The sequence below is a fragment of the Rhincodon typus genome, chromosome 22 (genome assembly GCF_021869965.1).
Source record: "Rhincodon typus isolate 14 chromosome 22, sRhiTyp1.1, whole genome shotgun sequence".
NCBI classification, from domain to species: domain Eukaryota; kingdom Metazoa; phylum Chordata; class Chondrichthyes; order Orectolobiformes; family Rhincodontidae; genus Rhincodon; species Rhincodon typus.
Window position 1 is genome coordinate 49,318,401 of NC_063353.1, and position 27,592 is coordinate 49,345,992.

Below are 27,592 nucleotides of genomic sequence, written 5' to 3' on the forward strand. Positions count from 1 at the left end.
CACTTCTGGTCACCCAATTGAGCAAGACTCCAAAAGCTTGCGTCTTCAAATAAACCTGTTGGACTATAAACAGTTGTTGTGTGATTTTTGACCTTGACCCCAGTCTGACATCGGCACCTCCACATCATGGCTCAGTTATAGGAAGGATATTATCAAGCTGGAAAGAGTTCAGAAGAGATTTATCAGGATGTTGCCGGGTTTGGAAAGTTTGATTTATGAAGAAAGGCTGGATAGGCTGGGACTTTTTTCACTAGATCTTAGGAGTTTGAGAAGTGACTTTATCGAGGTTTATAAAATTAGGAGGGGTACAGTTAGAGTTAATGGTAGGTGTTTTTTCCCCTTGGATAGTGGATTTCAAGACTAGGGGGTATTTTTTCAAGTGGGAGGAGAGAGATTTTAAGCAGACATGGGGGACAAACCTTTTACACAGAGCGTGGTTCGCATTTCGATTGAAATTCCCGAGGAAGTGGTGGATGTGGGTAAAATTACGACATCTTAAAGACACTTAGATAGTACATGAATAGAAAAGGTTAGAATGGATATGGGTCAGGAGCAGGCAGGTGGGACTAGTTTAGTTAGGGATATGTTCAGCATGGACAGGTTGGACCAAATTGGTCTTTTTCTGTGCTGTATGACTCTAATACTCTTTCATAGCATATGGCTTTGGGGAGTGAGGTGGCAAGTTAATCACTGCAGTATTCCTAACCTCCATCCTGCTCTTGCAGCCACTGTATTTATGTATCTAGTCCAATTGAGTTTCTGGTTCAATAGTAGTGCCTAGGATGTTGAGTAGGAGATTCAGTCATGGAAATACCATTGAATGTCAGAGGGCAATAGTTAGATTCACTCCTTGAGGTTGGTTGGCTCGCTGAGCTGTTTTGTTGTTCCGCAGACGTTTTGTTACCGTGCTGGGTAACATCCTCAGTGCAGCCTCTGATGAAGCGTCGGTGTGTTTTCCCGCCTGGTTTTTAAACTCTGGGATCTGTTGCGATGGATTGCCTCACTTCCGGGTTTCCTCCATAGTGGGACGTATATGGGGTCGGGTTCAATGTGTTTATTAATAGCCTGCTTCGTGGAGTGCCATGCTTCCAGGAATTCTCGTGCTTGTCTCTGCCTAGCCTGTCCCAGGATCTTGGTGTTGGCCCAGTCGAAGTCGTGGTTCTCCTTCTCCATGTGTGAGTATTGGTTGTGTCTTTTTGTAGCCAGTCGGTGTTCGGGCCCAGTCGAAGTCGTGGTTCTCCTTGTCCATGTGTGAGTATTGGTCGTGGTTCTCCTTGTCCATGTGTGAGTATTGGTTGTGTCTTTTTGTAGCCAGTCGGTGTTCGGGCCCAGTCGAAGTCGTGGTTCTCCTTGTCCATGTGTGAGTATTGGTCGTGTCTTTTTGTAGCCAGTCGGTGTTCGTTGAAGACCAAGATCCTGGGACAGGCTAGGCAGAGACAAGCACGAGAATTCCTGGAAGCATGGCACTCCACGAAGCAGGCTATTAATAAACACATTGAACCCGACCCCATATACGTCCCACTACGGAGGAAACCCGGAAGTGAGGCAATCCATCGCAACAGACCCCAGAGTTTAAAAACCAGGCGGGAAAACACACCGACGCTTCATCAGAGGCTGCACTGAGGATGTTACCCAGCACGGTAACGAAACGTCTGCAGAACAACAAAACAGCTCGGCGAGCCAACCAACCTCAACACCCACAACCCGAGCTACAGATCTACTCCAAAACCTTATAGATTCATTCCTTTTGGAGATGGTCACTGCCTGGCAATTGTGAGGTGTGATTGTTAATTTTGAAATGGTTGGCACCTTTGCAGATGTTTCTTCTCCACTTTGGATCTTCTTGAATAGGAGATTGACATAAGTTATTGGGGAATATGCTTTTTCCTATGAGAGGATTTGAGGATGAACTTGGAGTGTTTCCTCTTCCCTTCTGGTAACTATTTGGCATGATGAAGTTTATTAATGATCTGCTTTGGAGATACTTTGTTAAGCATGAAGATGCTGCAGAACGTCAATGCAGCTGATTAACAGCAAACAGTGCTTTGATGCTGGGGAGGTTGGTTCGGGAAAGCACGTTGATATTGGAGCACAAATCTCATTGGGTTCACCACTGACCCAACAACTGGGGTCATCACACCAATGCTCAACATTCCTCGCCTCAACACTCCATCCCATCTCCAAGCAGCTTTCTGCAAGAGTAAAGCTTTATTACAGGAAAAAACTTCAACTTGCAACAAGACCCCTTTAACCTTAGTCATTGAGCTGCAGTATGTAGACAACACTGCACATTTAGAGATGAAACTCCAAGCCATCATCGAGCTGTTCAAGGAGGCAATGAGGGAATAGCCTTGAGTTAAACATCTGCAAGACAAAGGTCCCATATCAGCCTGCCCCTGCAGTACCACACTGTTCTCTAATGTTCAAAATCCACAGCAAGTAGTGGACAAAACTGATCATTTCTCTTAACTTGGGAGCCTCTTCTCAATGAGGGCAGGCACTGATGATGAAATTCCAAAATGCCTCTAATGTGCAGTGTTACAAAGGAGTGGCTGACCACCACCCCCGCCCCCCAAATCCCAATAACTAAAACCAAAACACCCAGAGAAGCTCGCCTCTCCTTATAATCTATTAAAGGAGTGGTTAAGTAAAAGAAAGCCTTGATACTCACTTTACGATCCACAAGTAACAATTTATTTATCTAACTCTAACAGTTACCAAATTCATGGAACTACTAACAAACTGAACAATTCCCCCTTAATTACTAACTATTCCCAAATAAAACTAAATTCTAATGGAATGTTTTCAAATACATACAAGTCCCACTTATATAAACCAAATTAATATAAAAAAAGCTTAAAGGGAGTCTTGACAAATACATGAATAGGATGGGAATAGAGGGATACAGTCCCTGAAGGGTAGGGGTTTTAACTGTGACGGGCAGCATGTCAGTGCAGGCTTGGAGGGCCAAAGGGCCTGTTCATGTGTTGTAATTTTCTTTCTTCTTTATTCCCTCAAAATTACAGCCAGGATAAGTTTTCCGGGATGTCCTTTGCCTTCTCCGCTGTCCTCCAGTCAGGAACACTCTCCTCTGTTGAATTCTTGTGTCAGGAATATTTAGTAAAAGTGCCATAGTACCTTTATTTAGAGGGTGCTTACTCTGAGATTGTAGAGATTTCTGTGAGAGCCAGTGATTTTCTCTTTCTTTAGAGCTGATTGTTGTTCAAGGCTGTTCTCTTAACAGAGAGCAGTTTGCTCTCACACCAATTTTCAAATGCTGCCTTCTTTTATACCATTTATCACCTATTAATTTCTTATAATAGGATTGGTTCTAGGTTGTCAAAACCATCAGATTTAAATTTAATTGGGCTTTGGTACCTAGGGCCTGGTTTAAATTAATTGGCTAAACTCAAAAACCTGTTGTGTTGGTAAAAATGCTGCTTTGCCGACTAACAGTATTCCCTTTTGATATAATTTTTTAATTTTAAGAACTCTATGTACATTTGCTGCTGCTCCCTGCAGACCTTTTTTTAAAATCTCCAATCCAAAAAAACACTCTTTTAAAGGGACTGCGCACTCGTCCCCCCTACCATATTTCAAACAAATTCTAATGTCCTGCCTTCCAATCCACAAGTCCTATACCAACTTCACAACAGCAGTCTGAGAACTGGGAGATAAGCCAAGCTCAGGGTCTGCAGAACAGCAGTGTTACCAGCCTCCTGCACATGTTGGGGACATAAGCAATCTACAACAGATTTCTCAAATCTCAAGAGAAATATTACTAGCGATGACTCCGCTAAATCCAACCAGTGTGTACAGTGGAAAAATAAACATAGATTAATCATTACAAAGTTGTCTGGCCTGCTGGTATCAATAACCCACACAAGAATACGATCAACACTGCTTTTTCTTTGAAGAATCCCCATAGTGTGGAAACAGGCCATTCGGGCCAAGTCCACACTAACCCTCTGAAGAGCATCCCACCCAGAACCATTCCCTATCCTATAACCTTGCATTTCCCATGGCTAATGCACCCAACGTACACATCCCTGAACACTATAAGTAATTAAGCATGGCTAATCCACTTAACCTGCACATCTTTAGACTGTTGGAGGAAACTGAAGCACCCAGCAGAAACCCACATACACATGGGGAGAATGTGCAAACTCCACACAGACCATTGCCCCAAGGTTGGAATCGAACCTGTGTCCCTGGCACTGTGAGGTAGCAGTGCTGTCAACTGAGTCCCACCATGCTGCCCTAAAGTTTAACTTCTACCTATACTCCACATGCATACCCTATTTTCATAGAATTCCTACTGCGTGAAAGCAGGCCATTTGGCCCATCGAGTCTACACCGACCCTCTGAAGATCATCCCACCTAGACCCAACCCCCTACTTGATCCCTCTAATCCTTAATTTCCCATGACTAACACCCCTAGACTACACATCCCTGAACACTATTGTCAATTTAGCATTGCCAATTCACCTAACCTGCACATCTTGTGCGAGGTACCTGGACTTTATGAAAAGAAAAATAGACAGAAAAAAGTTATTCTGTAAAGAGAAAATGATGGAAATACTCAGTTAGTCAGGCAGCATTTTCAAAAAAATGGACATTTCAGGCTGATAATCTTTCATCAGTTGGTGCTTGACCTGCTGAACATTTTCAAGTATTTTCTGTTTCTGTTTCAGATTTCACTTGTCTGCAGAATTTTATATTCATAAATTATTCAAAACCTTAACTGATAAATTTATGATTGAGCACCAGCTTGATTTTTTTTGGGTCGAGTTCTGCACTACACATTTTACGAAGGATAAAAAGACCTTGGGCAGTGAGTTGAGGAGATTTCTCAGCCTGTGACTAGCACTGGTTTCAGTTCTTAGAAGCTGTGATTGGCTTGCCCAAATTGGTCAAGATTGTGAAGAGATATGAGAGAGGTAATCAAACCAGGGGGACCAGAGGTAGAGATGAAGTAAACAGTTCTGATCTGGAAAGCGCTGCTTGAAAGGATGATAGAAGCAAATTCAATGATAACTTTCTAAAGGGATTGAAGAAATACTTAAAGAGGAAAGATTTCCAGGGCCGTGGAGAAAGAGCTGACTGGGACTGGGATTGGAAGGTAGCAGGGTGGGGAGGGGGGAAGGTTGTTGTGTTATGGTGGTGGTGAGCAACATGGTTGGGATGTGGGGGCTGTAGTTGGGAGTGGAACTAACTGATGAGCTCTTTCAGAACACCAGTATAAGATGCTGGGCTGAATGGCATGCCTTCATGCTGTATCATGTTATTTAAACCAGCATTAAACATGGACATTGTTTTTTAAAATGTAAACTGGGACTTTTCAAACTGCAGACTGGTTCAAGTGACTCTCCTGTGAAGGAGTTATTTTTCACCACATTTGCCTGCTCTCAATTACAACGCAATCTCTCTGTATAATGTAGCAGAGGGAAAGCATGTTACCTTGTGTGGGATAAAATTATTCTCTGGGCAGGGGCATGCACATCACGTGTCAATGATTCTGCTGTCATTTCTAATTTTCAAAGAAGGGTCAAACTGCCCTAAATATGAGTTTGGGAATGATTCCAGCACTGGTACTATTATAAAGTACCTGTGAGCTCATCAGCAGTTAGTTCAATTCTAATCAATTACTGTCACTAGTAATTGAACCTGGTGCTTTCCAACAATAACCCCGACCTCCGCCCCCCGCCCCCACCAGGCCTTTTACTGTCTGATGCATTGTTGCACAAAAGTTGCCAGAAGTGGTAGAGAGAAATGAAATGAAACTACCTTTGCTTCAAATTGTTGATGTTTTAGTCAGAAACTGATAGAAGGGGTTGCTTTATCTTCTGTGGATTACACAGACAGGAAATTAATCCTCTCACCTTGTTGGGAATGATTTGCCAGAATAATGAACATTTAAATTAAGAATTTCTGTTCTGTTGCCTGCAGCTTCCTATCTCACCCTCTGTCTCCCATTTGGAGTTTATTTCCTTAATTTTGCCTGCATTGTTGCAGCCCCATACCTTCCCCAGCGCACTCTCTGTGTGTTTCATTGGCTGATCCCCCTTTTCCCCACAGAAGGAGGTTGGGGCTGTTGGTTTAATCACGCCTTTGCTAAGCGTTGTTTGTAGTCTGCACAGCCCATCTGCACTGCATGCTCCGCTCCACTGGAGCTTATTCACATCTGCCAGCCAGACTACTTTCGCACACAATTACTCATTCAATCCACCATAAGGCTTTTTTAATAGGAACCAAGTGTGACAGCGGCTGGCTCATTGGGTCGCAGGGTAGAAAGTCTCCAACAGGAGGGCAGCGTGATAGATTCACCCAGGTGTAGGTGAAATGGTACAGCCCCAGGGCTGGGCAAACTAACTCTTGCTGCAGTTGAGCTGGAGCGCAGCACTTTGAGTGATGGCTCATCAAACTAGCAATACAAACTGCATTCAAGAGTGAGCAAAGCAGCTGGGGTGTCTCAGTAATATCAGACTCATCTATCTGTGAGCTACTTGGAACTCAGTGGAAGTACTGTACTCCGATTAAATAAGCTGCAGTCGCAGGAGAACGGACTGACAGACTCGAAGGAGGCACTGTGAGTAGAAATATCTTTTTAAGTAATATGGAATTAATTGTAATGGCTTGCACTATGAAAAGCCTTAAATGTTTGTCTGAGAATGATATTGCATAAATGACTATTTTATGTAGCTTCACTTTCTGCATTTTGTCTCATTGTAATCTGTAATAATCATTTCAAAAAAAAAGAGATTACTGACCATATATACTAAATTCTTGCGCTACAGGATTGATGCCTAAATGAGTTGTGACTGTATTCCAAATAATAAGTCATCTGCTTTCCCTTTGCATTAAAAACTATACATTAGAAAATTTTAGGCTATCCATTTTATTAAACAGACAAGAAAGCAAATGAAAATGTAAATTCATTCTGCTGATTTGTACAGACAATTCAAGTGTTCTTCTGAGAGTAGAATACTTGCAATGTCAGAAGAATTTTTTTTCACATATTGTACTTGATATTACAGACTCTGCAGTTATGATTTGAATGCTACACTAGAATGTCCACCAGGTGAATGGAATGATATTAATCTTCCTTGAGACGCTGTTGGGAGGAATGCGGTGTGCTTTCGAACATGGTCCTGATTTATTTTCCAATATTCAGTGTTACCAATTCATTTTGTCAAATAGTCATATTTCAAAAAGACTCTCATTCCTTCCTAAGATGGGTTAGATCTTGATATATAGTAGGAACGTAAGGCATTTGGACAGTAATCATGTCACTTTATTATAAACCATGGTGAAAATCAGTGAGGTACACAGTTGTACACTGCTTCTCCACCACCCAATTGGAGTAATAGAATTTCAATGCTTCCAGGAAAGTGCATTTGGTTAGAACATCAGCGAAGAATATGTTTGAGTAACGTATAGATACACCGTCCAACTAAAACGTGCTAGAATTATTCCCAAATGTTCAGTGACAACATTTTATTTTGAAATGTAATAAAGTATGAACCCTAACCCTGTTTGAGGATACAATATTATCTACGGAAGATCAATAGCTCGATTCAGGCAATTTTTTTTAATGAAACGTTGATTTCCACAGTGGGAATGTGGGAGTCACAGAAATTATTAGTGACATTTTTTAGTGGTGTTTGTACTTTCAATATAACTGTATGAACCATATTTGGTGGAGCTTCTCCAAAGTGCTCCTGGTGCCGTTTGAGCTAAGGATGTTGCAACCAGTGTACTTGGAAGAAATCCAAAGAGATATCGAAGAACAGTAACCAGGTTAGTGTAGAATCAATGATTTAATTGGGAAAGACAGATATATGTTTTGAGCAAGACAGGCTGCTGGAGAGAGAAAAGGCAACTTTTGAGAGTTTAATTAAGGAAGTGTCAGGTTACAGGAACACGGTTGAGAATAGAAGATATTGATCTGTAGACTGGTTCCTACCCAATTCTTCAATGGCAATCTATTGGGAAAAGAGAAGGAATGCAATTGCAGCACTTTGAAAGAAAGTAATAAACTGAACAGTTTGTCTCTTCCAATGTTAGCAGTTATATTTTTTAATTCTGCGAACCTACGTATTCCTTAGAGTTTCAGTTATTGCACAAACCAAAGTGAAAGAGTTACGAGTAAAGATGATGATTAATCAAATTCTTATATCGCAGTTCATCAACCTTTGACAATGAGCCAATCACGGCAGGATGGTCGTATGGTTGTGAGTGGGGGAAGGTGAATTAACTGCAAACCTGGATTAATCCTAGCCACAGTATTTCAGATGCTTTCTCATTCAACTGAGAAACACCCATATGCTTCAGAGCGGGTTAGCAATTGAAGATAGATGCTTAACGAAGCACCTGATAAAGTGCACAGAGTGAACAAAGGTGGAGGTATTTTGGGCCATTAATCTTTGGCATTTTCTTTTCGATGAGCATTGGAGGCGGAGTCACAGTGGGCTACAGCGCTGACCAGGCCCTTCGGCCCATTGAGTCTGTGCCAGTCAATAACAAGCACCTAACTACTGAAATCCCAGTTTCCTCAGTTGGCCCACAATATATTCAAGGCTGAGTTAGACGGATTTCTTCTTTGACAAGAGATTCATGGGCTATTCAGAGCAGGGCAGGAAAATTGTTTTGAGATTGCAGTCAGATCAGTCATGACCATGTTGAATGGTGCAGCAGGCTCAAGGGGTTGAATGGCCTAATTCTGCTACTTTCTATGTACCTGTAAATGCTCTCATTTCTGTACACACGCTGTATTATGCAGGAGTAAAGTCTTTTGGCTGTTTTGTGATACTTCAAAAGTCAAGTAATGTGTAATCTTATGTCTGTTGTGATTTGCTTCAGACTCAGTCATTGCATCAATTAGGGATGTCAAATGAATAGAGACGAGGAAACTATAATCAATAATAATGTTAATAAAGGTTCACAAGCCTGTATCTTTTATCACATGGTACAAGTTCGACAGCCTGACTAACACAATGTCCATAAGCTGAAGAGGAAAAAAAGCAAAGATTATGTTACAAGTGTGGGATTGGAAGAAAAAAACCACACTGTGTCCTCTGTGATCATTGACCTACTGATATTCACCGCCACCATCACTACTACCATAAAGCAATCACTTGCTAACATATGGAATCATAAGGCAGAGAAATCACCAACTTGGTTTCCATTCAGCCTCCGATCTTCGGGTAAATGTCCTTCAAGGCGGCTTTTGAGATACACAACAACACAGAATCACTGAGCAGAAACTGATAGCCAAGTTCCATCCCCATGAAGACAGGCTCAACCGTGATCCTTGGCTCATGGTGTGCTGCATGTGACCCCACCACACTGTTCTGAATCTGTAAAATCTTACAGTCCTGTTTTGATGACAACACCTTGATAAATTATGATCTGTCTACCTTAATTAGTTTGTACTGTTTTGGATTACTTCCTACTTTGGTTAGACCGTCAGATTCTGATACCTATCGTGTTATTCCAATCATTTAGTTTGTTTCCAGCACCAGTTTGTTTTTAATTTTTTTTTTGTAATGATCTCTCTGCCTCAATTAATCAGATTATAGGTCATTCCCTTCACTTGTTATTCAGCTGTTGACACTCTACTCACACCATCTGACACTTTTTTGATCATCTGCAGAGACTTATTCGACAATGCACTCACAGCAGTTGTATGATCTTTTTGATCTCTCTGCTTTTACATTGTCTGTGTGCTCTCCTCTCTTGCTGCACCTGGTGAAGGGGATATGCTCTGAAAACTTGTGATTTCAATCAAACCTGTTGGACTATAACCTGGTGTTGTCTGATTTCTGACCGTGTCTACACCAGCACCTCCACATCTCGATTTCCATTGCTTGTGAAAATTTAAGGAGATGTGGGTTGATCTTCAGATTAAATCCCCACCCAGTTTTGCGCTCTCTCGTGCTCTCTCTTCAATGAGAGAGCAGCCCTCTCGTCTGGTAGGTACCTTTTTAATAGTTGGGAATCATGCAGCTACCTCCTTTCCATTTATTCCCCAGCCATAGTAAAAAGCAACACCGTTCTGATCAATATTTAAATAGCAGTACATTTTGTTTCAAGGAAGTTTGCACCAGTTAAAAATACACACGATGCTCTATTAAAAACTCTTGTGCAAATGGACATTTCCATGAGAGTGGAGGCAGATGTGGGCATTGTACTCTTCTTCCAGTCACATACACCCACCTCAGGAATGCTACAGTCTATTTTAATATTGGGTGTTGAGGAAAACAGCATTTTACTGTTTAAAAATGCTTTTGTTTCCTGAATACATGCACTAATGTCACAAATGTAACAAAAGCAATATTCCAGTAAAGGTTCCAAACACTTTTTGATATCAAAGTGAAACATGATGTTTCAGGATCAACATGTATAATGTTAGTGTTGGCTAATGAAAAGTTATGAATTAAACTACCTTCAGTTGTTTTTGTTTTTCTTGATTATATTATGCAAATTCATGTTTCTATGGCTAATCAAGATATTGAAAAAATAATAAAATGGCTGAGACTGAGCTATTTATTACCTATATCTTAGTGTCACTAAATAATACTTACAGAAGTGAAATATTTACTGTTTAATGATTTGAGTGCCAATGGAATCTTTTTCAGCATGAAATATAAAACCTTGGAGCCTGAATGTATACCATGGCACACTATCACAAATGTTAACGTGCTTAACTCAAATTCTCGGCTCTGAAATTTCAGTGCAAGATTATGTCCTCTGAGAGAAAGTTCACATCAGCGTGTTGGCACTTACCATTATGCAATTTATGGACCCAAATTTAAATTATTTTGCAAATGAGGCAAGTTAAGAATGTTGGTGCAGTTCTGGCCCAATTTGTATGAGACTGATTGATTGTTTTTTTAATACAATTTGAAATTCATGACATACTTTTGCACTGATAAATCTTTTCATTTATTGTTAGTTTTCCAATTCTTTGCCATGAATATTAACAAATATTTGAGCAATGTTGAGCCAAGGAGTTACAGATATGCAGTATCACTTCTCAGAGCTGACTAGTTGGTGCAATAAATGATAATTAATATCTAGCCTTACATGTGGTTGGTGTGTCAGTGGATTAGGAATAGTGACTGAATCATATCCACAGTGTCAGATGCAACACATGTTCCCTACAGAAATTAAGCAGTGTAGAGGTATTCCCAATGGTTTATAATGTTACATGGTAGGAAATTCTAATGCAAAATTCCTTTTGAAGGGAAGATCATCCTGTCTTTAGGAACTGGTGAATTGCAACAGCTTCAGTGACAACTTGGTTCTGGGAGGGGCCCACACATAACTGTACGCACACTGTTTCCAAAGATCTATTTTCTGGTGCATACTTTTGTGACATTGGGCTGGATATGACATGTCCACTGCCAGGTGTGTTTTGAGTGGGGATGGGTGCAAGTAGCATAAGGCAGTGTCTACACTGACTATCTTCCCAATCTTTTCCCAACTCGCAGCCAGAATGCAGGTGGTGTGTGGGGACTGAAATTGGCAGGCCGCCCACCGTATGTAGGGAAATTGAGACTTGACTAAAAGCAGAAGTGACCCCAATATTGTCCTGCCCAAGCCATAGTAATGTAGGCGCAAGGCCAGGAGTGGACTTCACATCATATCACATCACATACAAGTTCTTTAAAATGTGCGGGAGGTAAGTGGGTACTGTCTTTTGGAGGCTGCCTTGTGCGCACAGCCCCACTTCTAGAAGGTAGTATTCTCTCCGTATTACCTGCATAGACTTTAAAACCCATACAATCATTCTTTGCCCCCTCCAAAAGGTGGAAAACCCCTCCCTGTGCCATGGCCCTGATTTTTACCTGGGTTTGTGATTCCATTGGGGACTGGCTGTAGTTCTGGCAGTGGCAATCACTGAGCTCCTGTGCAGTTGGGACTGCTGATGGGTGTCGGCCAGTCAGGACAACCAGCAGCTCCAGAAGGTGGGATATACCTCTACCAAGGGGCAGAATGTCCACTCTGGCTGACTGTAGCATGTGACACAATAATGGTGCCATGCTGGTTCTCCACCACTAGGGGAACAACTACAGCAGCCGCAGAGACTCGGGGAGACCTTCTCTAATCACTTGCATGTTAAAGATGGCTCATGTGTAAAATGCAGTGTCTCAGGAGTCACCAGCTTTGCAGAGCAACTGTGTCCCTCCTGTGAAATACAGGCCCAGAAGATTATTTCAAACTGCATGGGGGTGGTCACCCAATCCTGATGGCTCTAAATATCAGCATTACCTTGGATTTATTTTGTATTTATTTTGTACCTGGCTTATTCCATGCCACGTGTGCAGTTCAAAGGCAATATGCAGCCTACAGACCTTCACTGCATAAACATCTCACATAGACGTGCAAGATAACACTCACCTTCCTCAAAAGCCAAGGTTAATAAGGCAGAGGGTTTACAATAGGGCAGATTCCCCAGGATAGGGGAGAGATCAACTGCACCCATGTCAATCTAAAGGCACCAGCCAGGTCATTTGTAATCAAGAAGGGCTACTTCACCGTCAATGAATTATCCAAGTTTGTGCTGGGAACCGAGGGAGCTGCCAGGAGAGTCAGGAAACCACCCACCTCCCCAGAGCTGGTCCTGCTCTTAGGACCCAAGGCTTCTGACGGATGCTGCAGTGGAACAGAGGCTACTCGTTACAGAAAATCCCCTCCCAACAATGAGGGCTGCAACGATGATGCCGAGTTCCTGTAAAATGAGAGCTACAGCACACCGAGGGTCACCATTGAATATCCTTCAGGCTTCCCTGCTCAGACAGATCAGGAAGAGTTCTCCAGCACACACCATCCAGAAAGTCCATGATGATGGATTAAGTTACATTCTCTCAAATCTTGCACTCCAGAAAGGGACTGCCCAAGTAGAGGTGGAACCAAGACAGAATCCCTCTCCTCTGAAGAGGAGATGGAGCTGGGCGGACAGGGTGGAGTTAGTGAGGACCTGACCTTGGAGGACCTGGATGCTCAGGGTTTCAGGTGTCTGAGGCCCCAGGAGCTTTGATATCGAGGCTTGTCTAAACTCCATTTCTCTTTATCTCTCGCTGACCTCTTCAGGAAGCCAGTTCCTCATTAACTTTGGGGTATTTTAAAAAAAAAATCTAAGAACTGCAGATGCTAGAAATCTGAAACAAAAACAGAACCTGCTGGGAAAACTCAGCAAGTCAGGCAGTATATGTGGAGAGAAAGCAGCAGAGTTAACAGTTTTGGGTCCAGTGACCCTTCTTCAGAACAACTCATTCAGTAATCCATCATCACAACTGACCCAACTCCCAACATGGGACAATATGACACAATTTTGAACAAACGCCACCTCCCTAGAATGTACCTGGCTCCAGTTTGTTTACTTACAATTAAATGGTTCTCCGCTCCATGAACATTGAGCCGTACCATCATTTCTTTACACATGTTGTATTCCTCTATGACCTCATCGACCCTTACAATTGATTCAACAGGTAAATTCAGCTTTGTACAACATAATGTGACCAACGTGGAGTCTTTGTGACTCTGGGCAATGATGTGGAACTCCCCATCCTTCAATCTCAGCTGCACTGAATATCAGCTGCCAATTGCTGGTTTGAGCTTACCCTCCACCAGGTTCTGTGGCACGACTGTCATGGTAAATAGGACAGACTTCAAACAAAAGTAACAATTCCCAACTAGGCATGCATGAATGTGGTTATCATTAGCATTCAATATGTTCTGTAATCTAATGGTTTGGACATGCCATTAGATGGGAGATCAATTCTGATTCAATGGAGAGTGCAGAAGCACATGTCAAGAGTAGCACCAGGCATACCTAAAACTGAGGTGCCAACCTGGTGAAGCTACCAAATATGACAACTCATATACCAAACAGCATATGCGGCAAATGATAGACAGAGCTAAGCAATTCTACAACAAATGGATCAAAACAAAGCTCTGCAGTCCTGTCACATCCCATCGTGAATGGTGGTGGACAATTAAACAGTTCACTGGAGGAGGAGGAGGAGGATTCTCCACAAATGTCTCCATCCTCTGTGATGGAAGAGCCCAGCACATGGTGGCTCAGTGGTTAGCACTGCTGCGTCACAGCGCCAGGGACCCGCGTTCGATTCCACCCTCGGGCGACTGTCTGTGTGGATTTTGCACATTCTCCCTGTGTCTGTGTGGGTTTCCTCTGGGTGCTCTGGTTTCCTCCCACAGTCCAAAGATGTGCAGGCTAGGTGGATTGGCCATGCTAAATTGTGTTCAGGGATGTGTAGGTTAGGGGTGTTATAGGAGGGTGGATCTGGATGGGATGCTCTGAGAGTTGATGTGGACTTGTTGGACCGAAGGGCCTGTTTCCACACTGTTATTAAAAAAAAAGTTCAAAAGATAAGGCTGAAGCAGTCACAACAATCTTCAGCAGGAAGTGGTCATAGGGTGGTCCATCTCAATCTTCTCCTAGAGGACCCCAGCATCTCAGATGCCAGTCTTCAGCCAATTTAATTCATTACATGTGATATCTGGAGACATGGGATACTGCAAAAGCAATGGGCCCTGACAACATCCCGGTAATAATACTGAAGACTTGCGCTCCAGAGCTTGCCACTACCATAGCTGAGCTGTTCCAGTACAGTTACAACACTGGTATCTACCTGACAACGTGGCAAATTGTCCAGGAATGTCCTGTATGCAAAAATCAGGTCAGACAATTATTGCCCCATCAGGAAAGTGATGGAAAGTGTCATCAACAGTACTATCAAGCAACAGCTGCTCAGCAATAACCTGCTTAGTGACACCCAGTTTGGGTTCTTCCAGGGCCACTCAGCTCCTGGCCTCATTACAGCTTGGTTCAAAAATAGATAAAACAGATGAGTTCCAGAGGTGAATTGAGGTGAGAGTGAAAGCTTTGGCATTTATGGTTGCATTTGATAGAGTGTGGCACAATTAGGGAATCGGGAGCAACATCTTCACTGGTTAGACTCATTCATGGCAGAGTTTGATGTTTTTGGTTGTTGGAGTTGAATCATCTTGTAGGGAAAATGCCTTTTCTCCCTCAGAGATCCTCTTCACATTCAAATTTACAAAAGTATGACTTAAACAGAGTGACCAGCAAGAAAAATTACTACTTCTAATGATTTACCATCACTTTACTGAAGTAAACACAATTCTCAGAAGGTTGAATGAGAGCAATATCAAACTACGGTTACAGATAAAGTTGCTGCCCACAACTCCATCCTGTCCTGGTCAAAACATAATCTCTCACTGTACATCTTAAGTTAACATTTACAATCACCTCTTGCTTTGTATTTTTGGTGTTTGTAGGCCCCTCGAGTAGACTAGACTTCTCCCCATGTTCCTTGAAATCCTGAAGGAATAGGCGTATCTCACAAGTTCCATCCCCAACTAAATTATACTGTTTCTGGCCTGGCCAACTTGTTTCCTAAGTTTTTGGCAACACTCAAACCTTAGGCCTGATTTGTAACTTAAGATCATATTCCTTTCTTCAAAACTAAAGAGAATTCTGACCAGGATACAAGTTATCCATTTTCAAGCAATCTTGTGAATACAAGTCTCTCAGACCTCTCATTCTTACTTTACATCACACTGGAGCTGGTCTCCTTCCACTGTCTGGTTCTTGGGATCACCAGGAGCTGCTCTCTTCCCCTGTTGGAAACTGTGATTGTTTGCTCCCCATCAAAACTTGAGCTTCTGGCAGAAGCCCAATAAGGAGCTAAATCCTTGTTGTTCTTCTATCTCCATCTCACTGGAGGAATTCCTCCGGGTAATGTCCTCGGCTCAAACACTTCCTGCTTCATCAATGACTTTCCCTTCTTCATGAAGTCAGAAGTGAGAATGTTCACTGATTTAATTTGTTCTGAATGTTGTACATTTGTGGTCCCTAAGATACTAAAGCAGTCTGTGTCCCCTAGTCACCATCCAGGCTTGGGCTAATAAGTGCCTGTCAGTGACTCAGTGGTTAGCACTGCTGCCTCACAGCACCAGGGACCCAGGTTTGATTCCACCCTCGGGCGACTGTCCGTGTGGAGTTTGCACATTCTCCCTGTTTTTGCGTGGGTTTCCTCCGGGTGCTCCAGTTTCCTCCTACAGTCCAAAGATGTGCAGGTTAGGTGGATTGACCATGATAAATTGCCCATATTGTTCAGGGATGTATAGGTGGATGGGTCTGGGTGGGATGCTCTGAGGGTCGGTGTGGACTTTTTGGGCTGGAGGGCCTGTTTCCACACTGTAGGGATTCTATGATTTGTCAAAGCCATTTAACAGTGTTACGGCCACTGAATCCCTAACTGTCAACATCCTAAAGGTTATCTATAATTGGAAACTGAACTGGACTCAACATTATAAATACTGATGACAGGGGGAGGTCAAGACCGAGGAACTCTGCAGTGAGGAACTTGCCTTCTGTCTCACCAATGCCTTTTTACCATCTAAAGGCACAAGTCAAGAGTGCAAAGAACTACTCCCCACTTGCCTGGAAACCTGCAGCTCCTACACCACTCAAAAAGTTTGATACCATTCATGAAAATACAGTCTTTGTTATTGACATCCCATCCACTATCTCTTCACATTGACTCCCTCCACAACCAAGGCCCAGTAACAGCAATGTGTGCCATCTACAAAATGCACTTCAGCAACTCTTCAAGATTCTTTTTGACAGCAACTTCTCAACCCACTAAGGAGGAGAAAGGTTGCATGCCAACAAATGCACCTGCAAGTTCCTTGCCATCCTGATTTGGAAATATATCATTCCTTCAGTGTTGCAGGTCAAAATCCTGGAACTCCCTCCCTTACTGCAATGTAGGTCAACCTACAGCACATGGACTGCAGTGATTCAAGAAGGCAGCTCACCCCCACCTTCTTGAGGGCAACTAGAAATGGTTAATAAACCAATCCTGTGAATGAGTGGAAGAAATGCGAATTAACAAAATAAACCTTTACACATAACAAAACAGAATACACCTGTCATTTGTGTAGAATTTCTCCTGTTCTAATGTTTCATGCTGCTCATAAATAGAAGTGTTTTTGAGGCACAAAGCGATGTTGGAAGTTGTTTTACACAATTGCAGACATAAGTGCAGGGAATTACACAGAAGGTAGTGAAGAAGGCAGAAACACTTACTCCGGAGGTGCAATCTTACAAGTTGGATTTCACCATCAAAGAGTGACATATGGTTCTGAACATTTAGCAGACATTTGTCTGTGAATTATTAAAATCTTGTCTTCTTTTAATTCTGGCTGACATCTCATTTAAAAAAAGGCTATTTTGTGCAAGTACTGACAATGTTCTTCATGGTTTGAACAATCACTAAGGGAATTGAATATCTCAGAACATGCAATGAATTTCTGTGAAATAAGGAGTCTGTTAGCTGATGAAGGTAATTGTGCTACTGTTAGATTATTGTCCTGTTATTAATCTAGTCAGTCTACATTTGACCACGAGGATGCTCCTGAATATTTACTCCACTGTATTCCCCTCCAGCAATGTTACGAAAAGCAATGATTTATTTATTTCATCATTATTTTATGATCTTATTCATGGGGATAGCTACTGCATTTGTCTACATAGCAGTAACCACCACCCTTCAAAAGAAAACCATTCTTCATGCACTTGAACCCTTTTACAATTGCTTGAATTTTAGTGAGAAAATTAGTAAATCTCAATGTTGATTATTAACATTGATTTTCAATCTAGCCTGCCTGCCCTTTAGCTGTGTTAAAACACACACCATTAATATCTGTTTCAGGAAAGATTTATTGTGGCGTCATTAAGAATCTTTATATTCTAGATTTTCATACTTTTTAATGCTTTTTTTGGTCAGTAAATCATTCTTCTGGTTTTGAAGTGACATCAGTCATCATGTATGAGGGAGATATTTCCAGTGAAGAATTACAAGCACAGACACATCCAGGGTTGGACCTGCCTTTACCTCTGATTTAACAACAAAAACTAATGAAAGGGTGATGTGATGGGTTTTGTGAGACAAACTGTCTCAAGCTGATACAGACATATATTTGAGACTGCGTGTTTAATGACATAGATCATCTGAAGGTATGCGAATTAGGGAGCTCTTTAGTAAGTGAAAATCCATAACGTGTGAATTGATGGCTGCGAGTTACTGTTTTTTTTTAAAAAACGTCAAATATTCAACTGTGTTAACTTGATTCAGAAACGCTTAATATATAAGCGCGAATTTATTTTACTGCTTAAAGATTGGCATGAAGTTGTTTATTTTAAATGAATAAAGCCTCCATTAAATTATTCATTTAACTAGCTTAATATAAATGTGCAAAGAGCACATGTTTATAACAACTGTTGTTTCTAAGCTATAACATTTCTGATATTGCATGTGTTTGTTTTGGTAAAATGATGGTGGAATGTTATTGGGGGTTTGACTGATGTGGTGTATGGTGAGATTTGTGCCACAATCAGATAAGGAGCCCAGCGAGGGCTATCTCGCTGTCGGGAGCATTTCGCTGCATCTTTTATGCTTTTACCAAGCGGCAAGATGAGTTTTCTCACTGGGCAGTGGCGAGTTGCCAATTAAGGGAAATATTGCTCATTAAATGCCTTTTGAATGCCACAACCAGCTTCATTTAATATTAAGCTTCCGATCTTCCCAAAGGTACTGAGGAACCTGGACGGAGAATTCTTGCATTACAGGGCACACCAATAACTAGCATTGAAAGGCAGCAGCAATGACCCTTTGAGTATTGGGACAGGTACCCAGCTCAGGAACTGGACCAGGCTGTATCTCAGGGCTCTCTTAGCATTGGTCACTTTAATGAGAAACTCCATGCTCACATCATCCATCCCTTGCTTTGCCAGTTAGGGCAGTCACATAACCAAGTAGCTTACCTTGCCAGTCAGCAGGCCCCAGTAAAAGGCCTGGACAACTTGTTATCCAGCAGTTTGCTACATCAACTCTTCTTATGGCATGACAAAGTCAGAGGTCACATGACACCAAGTTATAGTCCAACAGGTTTATTTGAAATCACGAGCTTTTCGAGCGCTGCTCCTCACTTCACATGACAAAGGGGCAGCTCTCTGAAGCTTGTGATTTCAAATAAATCTGTTGGACTATAAACTGGTATCTGGGTGTTCAGCCCCCCCATTCTGAGGAAGGGTCACTGGACCCGAAATGTTAACTTTGATTTTATTCTTCACAGATGCTGCCAGACCTGCTGAGCTTTTCCAGCAACTTCTGGTTTTGTTCCTGTTGGACTATATCTTGGTGTGACTTCTGACTTTTGTCCATCCCAGTCTGACAGCAGCACCTCCATATTATGGCTGGATGGCCATTTCTCTGGGTCCACTGAGATGGCACTGACCTGGTTGGCAACTTTGGAGCAGGCCGTGTGACATGACCTTCTCTGATGGTCCTGGAGGAAGATCATCTGCACCGCTCCATCCACCAGTCCCTGGAGGAGAATCTTCCACTTCACTTCTCTGACATTTTCACATGATCTGCCTGTCACTGAGTAATTCAGCGACCATCCTGGTCACAGCCACTTTTTAAAAACGGTGTAGGGTCTGATGCTGCTGCTCCTTCAGTGGATATTCCAGTGAGTGGTGAGTTTAGCCAGGAATAGCACAAGGTGAGATAGAGTGAGAATCATATGGTGACACCGTCAGTGTGGGTACACCATTAACATGGTGAGTTTTGGAGGATACAGCAAGAAATTCTGAGAAGCCTCACAGTAAGAATCCCTTCAAAATAACCGATGCAACTCACATCGAGCCATAAAAAAGATAAAATTTGGCCCTGTCTAATTAATTTTCGCTTAAAGAGATGTCTTAGAATGTTAAAGCAAAGTACTTTGGATACTGGAAATATAATGTGAGAACTGAAAAAGTGCAACTGATGGGACATGATCTGCTGATTTGGAAACAGAATTAATAGCTGGATTATAATGTGACAACAGGATCTCAGCCACTGCTTGGAAAACAAGCAAAAGGTCCATGCTGCCTTTCACTCAGAGACCTAATGTTACTTTATTCCAATTGGGAAGCATTGGGCCTCCTGGCTGATTTGAGTGCACAGTGGGACAGAAATTTCACCCTCCCATCCTCCCTTCAGAGACCCACAGCTCTCCAGGGCCAGCTACTAGGGCAGTACCAGGGTCAGTATGACAGCCCAGCTTGTTAAACAGAGGTCACAACCAGATTCCTGGTGCCAGATGAGTGTAAGTAGCCAGCATGGAGAGAGAATCACTGACAAGGGACGAAAGGGGTCAGAAGCAAGGATGGCAGAAAGAGAGGTGGCTTTCTGTAGTCCCCGTCTTCCAAATTCCAGGTCCCTGGATCAGCTCCAAAGTGTGGAGGTGGCAGTGTTGGGCTGGGGTGGACAAGGTCAGAAATTACATGACACCAGGTTATAGTCCAACAGATTTATTTGAAAACACTAGCTTTCGGAGCATATCCTCTTCACCTGATGAAGTCACCTGATGAAGGGGCTATGGTCCGAAAGCTTATGTTTTCAAATAAATGTGTTGGACTATAACCTGGTGTTGTGATTTCTGTCCCAAAATGTCTGTAGACACTTTTCACTCCTCGTAGTTTCTGGAAAACCTAAGATTGTTTATGTGACTGCCTTCCCAGATGGGAAGCCGTTTACTCGTTGTCAGCTGAAGCTTGAACTGAAGATTCTAAATGAACTTGATTGGATGGATACTGAAAAGTTCTTCTGGTTAGTGAATCAATGATTGGGGTGACTGTTTGGACTGAGATGAGAACAAGTTCTTTAATTAGAGTGATGTAACCTTTGGAATTATCTCTGAGATGGTTGTAGATGCTCCATCCTTGAATATATTCAAGGCTGTGATAGACAGATGTTGAATTTTTCAGGGAATTGAGGGATATGGGAGCAGACAGGAAGGTAAAGTTGAGTTTAAAGGTGTGTTATTACATTAAACATTGGAACAGGTTCAAGATGTCATCAGTTCTTGCTCCAGTTCCTTATGTTTTATGTCCTCTGACTAGGAAACGCACCTATCACCCAAAAATTGTGTTAGAATATTGCAAAGAATACCATGTGGAATAGAGTGAATTCTAGAAGAATGTCTCACAACCACCTTCTTTGGACAACTAAGGATGGGCGATAAAAGTCACTGAGCCAGTTTCTAAAATGATGTATGCAGGGACAGCACCAGCTGCAGTTTGAGTTTTGTCACTGGTTTACCTGCTCAGTGTGTTGCCCCTAGATAAAGTCAATGGGTCACAATAGAACTGTTTAACACCTTTTTGGTGCAGAGGGGGCATTCCCACTGCTGATTGATACAAGAGATTCTTGCTGAAAGCCTGCTGTGTGTAGATGCCAGTTTGTTGAGGTGCGACTAGAGGTTAAAGTAATCAGCCTCTCAATGTTCAGGCTCATAACTGACCTACAGCCACTGGAGAAAGTTGCCTGAGGTCCCAAATCCCCTGTGAACACATTGAGGACACAAGTGGAGGGAAAGTCATAATTGTTAATTATTTGAGTGAGCTTTTCTGAAGAGTGTTGAAAAGTTGTTGAACCTAGTTCTTCCGTGGTGTTCTATGGTCTTGCATTTCAGTACTTGAAATATTCATCATTTTGTGTTCAGAGAACATTTGAACCCTCAAATAGATGTGTGTCAACACATGTACACAAAGTTGCTGTCCAAGCCTTATCCTGGAGCTAGCAGCGAGAACAGACCAAGGGTGAAAGACTTGTTGATCTGATACTATAGACACCTTTTAAGTGAGAATGAATACAATGAGTCAATCTCATTGCCAGTTTGAGATTGTGATCTGTGGGTGACCTGTGGAAGTCTGATGCATCAAGCAAAGATCACCTTATCAACATTTCACAGCAAGTTAGATGCATCGATATTGTTGCAATTACCTTCAAATAGAGTCAGACTGAAATTTATACTTTCATGTTGTGATCTTTGGCAGGCAAACTCTGTGTGCCTTTTGTAAAGGACATTTTGCAGAAAGTGACTTATTTTGCCTTTTTGACATTCAATGCAAGCATTTTTCTATTTGGATTTCCATTTTCTTCGCACACCAGCAGCAAATAGATGATTTTAGGATTATTTTCCAGGTTACAATAAAATCACATTAATCAAATTTCGGGGGATTGGCTCAAAATTTGCATCAAATGAAATTTTGACAGAGGCTTGCGTGAGCTGATTCATCCACAAATATGGTCTACGTGAAAAATAAACAAAAAAAAAATACAGGAATGTGGTAAATATGCAAATTAAAAAACTTGTTTTCTTTTGTTTGCAAAACCTGATCGTTTACAGTGAAAGGCATTGGAAAGGTTGGGAGTTTAGTTCTGGAAAATCTGTCACCTTTTTTCTGCCTTCCTTGTTGTGATACATTCCATTGGGTCATCAATGCAGTCAAACACCAGTAACATGTGAAGCGCTGGAGCATCACCTTGATTTGAAGAACGTGTTACATCATAAATTGCCTCGTCTGTCACTTTTATTGTGCAGGATATGATGTCATCCACCTTGGAGTAGGATTCCCTGGCGTGCTCTGCTGGAATTTCCTCCTTTACAGGTGAGAGCAAAGAGCCTCACTATCAAGTTGGTGAACCCCCACCCTGCTCCTCCCCATTCTCGGTATCTTGTGCAGTTCTCGGCCATTTGATCCCAGCAAGGTGCAAGTAGTTGGTGATTGTGGCTTCCATCAAATCTTCCATGAAGATGCCCCTTGAGAACAGTTGTGTTGTTCTCCTGCTTCTTGTCAATGGCCTCAATGATCCTGACAGACCGACTGCAGTTAATCATTGGTTATGAGGCTCTGAATCACTCCCTGATCATTGGGTGGAGCTTGGTTGTGCTGCTGGGAGAACAGGAAAATCTGCATGATGCTCTTGAGGCCAGGAATATCAGGGACAGTGTCTGTCATCCTGAGATGGCAAGTGTGGCATATCAGGAGAGACGGGATCAGTTAAGATTACATTCATTGGAGTTTACAAGAATGAGGGGGAATCTCCTAGAAACCAATGAAATTCTGTCAGGAATAGTCAGGGTAAGTGAAGGTAGGATATTCCTGATAACCGGAGAGGCCAGAACCAGGGGTCACAGTCTAAAGATATGGGATAAGCCATTCAGGACTGAGATGAGGGGAGTGCTGAGCCTGTGTAATTCTCTGCTACAGAAAGTAGTTGAGGCCAAAACATTAAATGTTTTCAAGGAGGACTTTGATATAGTCCTTAAGACTAAAGGGATCAAAGGGTCTGGGAAGAAAGCAGGAACAGGGGACTGATTTGGATGATCAGCCATAATCCTATTGAATGGCGGAGCAGGCTTGAAGGGCTGAATGGCCTACTCCTATTTTCGATGTTTCTATGTCTACGGTGGATATCATCCTTTTCTTCTTTTGATACATTTTGTCCACTTTCCTGAGCCAAGCCTCAAAAAATGTTAGAGGTCACCAAGGCAGTTTTATTTGCCTCCTAACACATGGAGAGTGTCTTGATCTTCACAAACCACAATGGCTTCACAATGAGGCAGAGTGGAGGCAGCGAAGGAAAGGAAGCAGATCCTGCACTTCAGGTCCCATTGCATCATGGAATGGCCTGCCTGATGTGTCCAAAGATCTGTAGGCCATGGATTGGTCTGGTCTGTCACAAGAAGCCTACGACAAACTCTTGACTCCAAGTGGATGTCATCCTCAAATCGAGTGGCAGCTAAATGATGAGGAGCCGAGAAATGCACCGTGTCCTGTAACTGAACAAAGAATAATATGTACACACCAGAACAACAATATAAATAATGGCCAAGCAGTTGCTGACATTCTTTGCTCAATCTTATAACTACCTTATCAAAAATAGCTTTACACCATCTCCATCTGAGGTTTGATGTCTTTACACCTTAGTGTGAAAACATAAAAGCTGAGGTGAAAATCTCAAGTGGAGCACTATTTTTACTCCGATAGTGCTATTCGAGTGGAAGCAACCAAAGCACAAACTCTCACTTGAGAGTTGAACCTGAAGGTCTGAAATATAGAATCATACAATTGTCCATTGTAGGCATTGCAGAGAGCCAGGAACCATATGGATGCTATTTGCTGAACTTTATAAACTACAGTTCCACAGGAATGTTAACTTGATATTTGGAGTATGTGTCATTGATTTTGGATGTTAAGTATAGTTAAGATTAAGATTTGATATCCTAAATTTTAATTTACAATATTTGCAAGTTTTATGTAATAAAAATCAACAAATCTGCATTGTAAAGTTAATGGAATGAAGATGTGGATAAATGTCTACTTATTCAGAAGGACTTGGTTCATTTTCCTCTTTTTCATATTTTCTAGAATGTTCCATATCTCTGCTTCCAACAGCTCCTCACTCTCTTTGTAAAGTACACTGATAATATTGTGTATTTGTAAGATTCCACCCAGACAGCTTTGTAATACCATATTATTATGAAAAGGGGCCTGGAATATTTGTTTTGTTTTGGTGTACGACAACGCTGATACTCTGCAGAGAAAGTATGTGCTTAGCTGTAGGATATAAAGTGACAGACCTTGAAGATTTACTTCCGAAACTCTCTTTTTCTGTTTAACTCTTGAAAACCATTTTGGAGTGGTGACTGAGGTAGTTTTACCAGGCGAGATATACTGTTGAAACCGATGATAAATGAGGTCTGCTGACAATAAGACTCTGTATTCATCAAAACAGCGCAGTGGCCACAGGCTGAGACAGTAACAGCACGGTAAATCATCTCCCAGTTGACTACGGTGAAACACAGTACCCATGACATTCTGATGTTGAAGTTTAGTCTGTTAACTTCTTTCCACAAATAGATCCACAAACAGTTTTGATAAGGTCCCTGAAGTCCAAATCAATGATAGAAGATCACTTTACCGGGGCTTGTTACTGTCCTATTAATCTTCCGTCTCTCTCAGAAACGACCACTCGCTGTTGATTTGGCTACTTCAGAAGTAGCCTTGGGCCATGAAGCATTCAGCCTTCAGTAGTTTGCACCTTCCACCTACCTTGCCGACAGCCTACAATGAACCTGACCTCAACACCATTGTCCCGTTGCGGAATTCTACCTGATAATAACGATGGGCTGCTTCAGCTTGATGGGTCAGACTTTCTGGGCTCCTTGAACACAGTGTTGCTATTGTTGGGGCCCCTTTAACTGCAACTGAAGAATGAAATCCAGGAGTTAGTAACTTAGGCCATCATCCATGGTTCTGCATGGATTATACCATTGGCTCGCTCTCTAAAAGCAGTTGAATGATCATTCTTGTAACATTAGTCTGGACTAATATCAATAACCATTACAGATTTGCAGGATCTTTGACAATTTTCTTGTCGTAGCCTCTTCTGTTCTTCTCAGACAGAAATGGACCAAATATACACAAGATTGGTGAAACAGTAATATGAATCCTTTTATTTGAAGAGAAGTCGATTTTTACCAGGAGCTTAAGTGTAAGACAGACTCTTCCTACCACTGACTGACTGCCCCAACCAGTTATGGGACTAATACACAGTTAGTTCATCATCGGCAATGGTTTAAGATACACTTCTTTAAAGGTGTATGCACATCACCTCATAATACACTGGCACTGATGGCCAGGCGATGAATTGATTCTCTTTAAATATTCACTATAATTTTTTTTGTGTATTAGTCTGTACATTTGCCTGGTCTACAGCTAAGACATCAGCTCAGCAAAGCCAGAGAAACACCAGGGGTATAACTAGGGGCATTTCTTTTTTATTCATTCACAGATGTGGACATCATTGGTTGGGCAGCATTTATTGCCCATCCCTAATTGCCCAGAGGGCAGTTCAGAGTCAATCACATTGCTATGGGTGTGGAGTAACATAGGCCAGACCAGGAAAGGATGGCAGTTTCCTTCCCTAAAGGACATTAGTGAACCAGATGGGTTCTTTCCCCCAATAATGGACAATGGTTTCATGGTCACGACTAAACTCTCATTTCCAGATTTTTATCAAATTCAATTCCATCATCTGCCTTGATGGGATTTGAGCCTGGACACCCCAGAACAGTAGGTGGGTCTCTGGATGAATAGTGTGGATAATAATACCACTCAGCCATTGCCTCCTGCTTCAAGGAAGAAGAGGTTGTCCCTGGTGGCAATAATGCTTTGTATGCGTGCCTTGCTTCAGTTCTGCCTAAAAGCTGGCCTTGTATAATTACCCAGTGTAATAAAAAGAAAACTGTTATGCCACTTAACATGTGCTGCCATACTCACTCATGCATGTGCTCATTAAAAGTTCAGGGAGCAGCTATCAAACCGACACAGTAAACAAATACATTTTATGGTGTAGATCACTGATCTCAATTTTGGGGAAGTCTGGGCCATTGCTAATGTCCAGAAAGTAGATCACCAGCTGTCATAAGAATTCATGAAATACAACACAGAAATATCCCCTCGGTCCATCAGTGCTTGTGCTGGTCTTTGACAAAGTTGCTGGTTACTCCCAGGATTCGGCTGTTTTCCCATAGCCAAACAATGATTTTCTTTTCAAATATGTAACCATTTCTCTCTAAGTTATCCTTCAATCTGCTTTCACTATCCTTTCAGAAACTGCATTGTGAATCATAATGCCTTGCTATGTAAATGTAGCCTTTTTGTCAACTTCCTTATCTGTACTAACCCTCCTGCCAGTGGAAACTGTTTCTCCCGAATTGTGTTTTATCAAAACCTCTCCCAAGTTTGAACCCTACTATTTAATTTTTTCTTTATCTTTTCTCTGCTGTAAGGAAAACAAGCATAGTTTCTCTAGACTCCCCACATTCTGAGAAATCCTACCCTGTTACTTATACTGTACAACCAACATTTTGTCACTTATTCTGAAATGTAGACAGGAGGTCAATAGCCATTCTTATCATCCTTCAGTAAACTAAAGAAAATGATGACCTCTCGGGAACTATTTATGATATTGTTTGCCTTTGATGCATCCAGTTACTTCCCAGAAAAGTGCTACAAGTGATTTGCAGGAAACGTGGTGAGTAAAAGGGATTCCTTTTGAACAAACTCACCACAGGGTATTCTTTAGTTTAGCAGCACCAAATTATTAGGTTGTGCCTCTCCAAATAATAAAACTAATGTTGCCCTTTAATTTCTATTTAGCCTGATTTCACTCTGTCAACAGCACCTCCGACCAACCCCGCAAAGGTATCACCATTTCTCCCTCTCTGCATTGCAGGAGCTTGCAGGCTCCTCAACAGCTCAGTCAGTATATTTCAGTCCATCTGTAACACAGATGGGCAAGTTTAGACTTTCTCCAAACCAAATATTTCTTGAGACAGTACTGTCCAGTAAGAGATTAGATGCAAATTGCTGCAACTCATTCCAACCTTTAGATAATGTTTCCATACAGTCCATGGGTTCTGAGCCTTTGAAGGGTCTTCCAGTGCTTTTTAGAAATTATAACCGAACGCAATTTATTAATTATAGAAAGGAATGTTATCCTCATGTAATCTACCTACAAAGATGCTGTTTCAGCAATTCTCTTGGAGGTGTTTTTCTGGAGTTGAATAGTTTGGAAAATCACAATATAACCAAACACATGGAAGAAACTATAGCAAAGTTAGTCATTTGTAA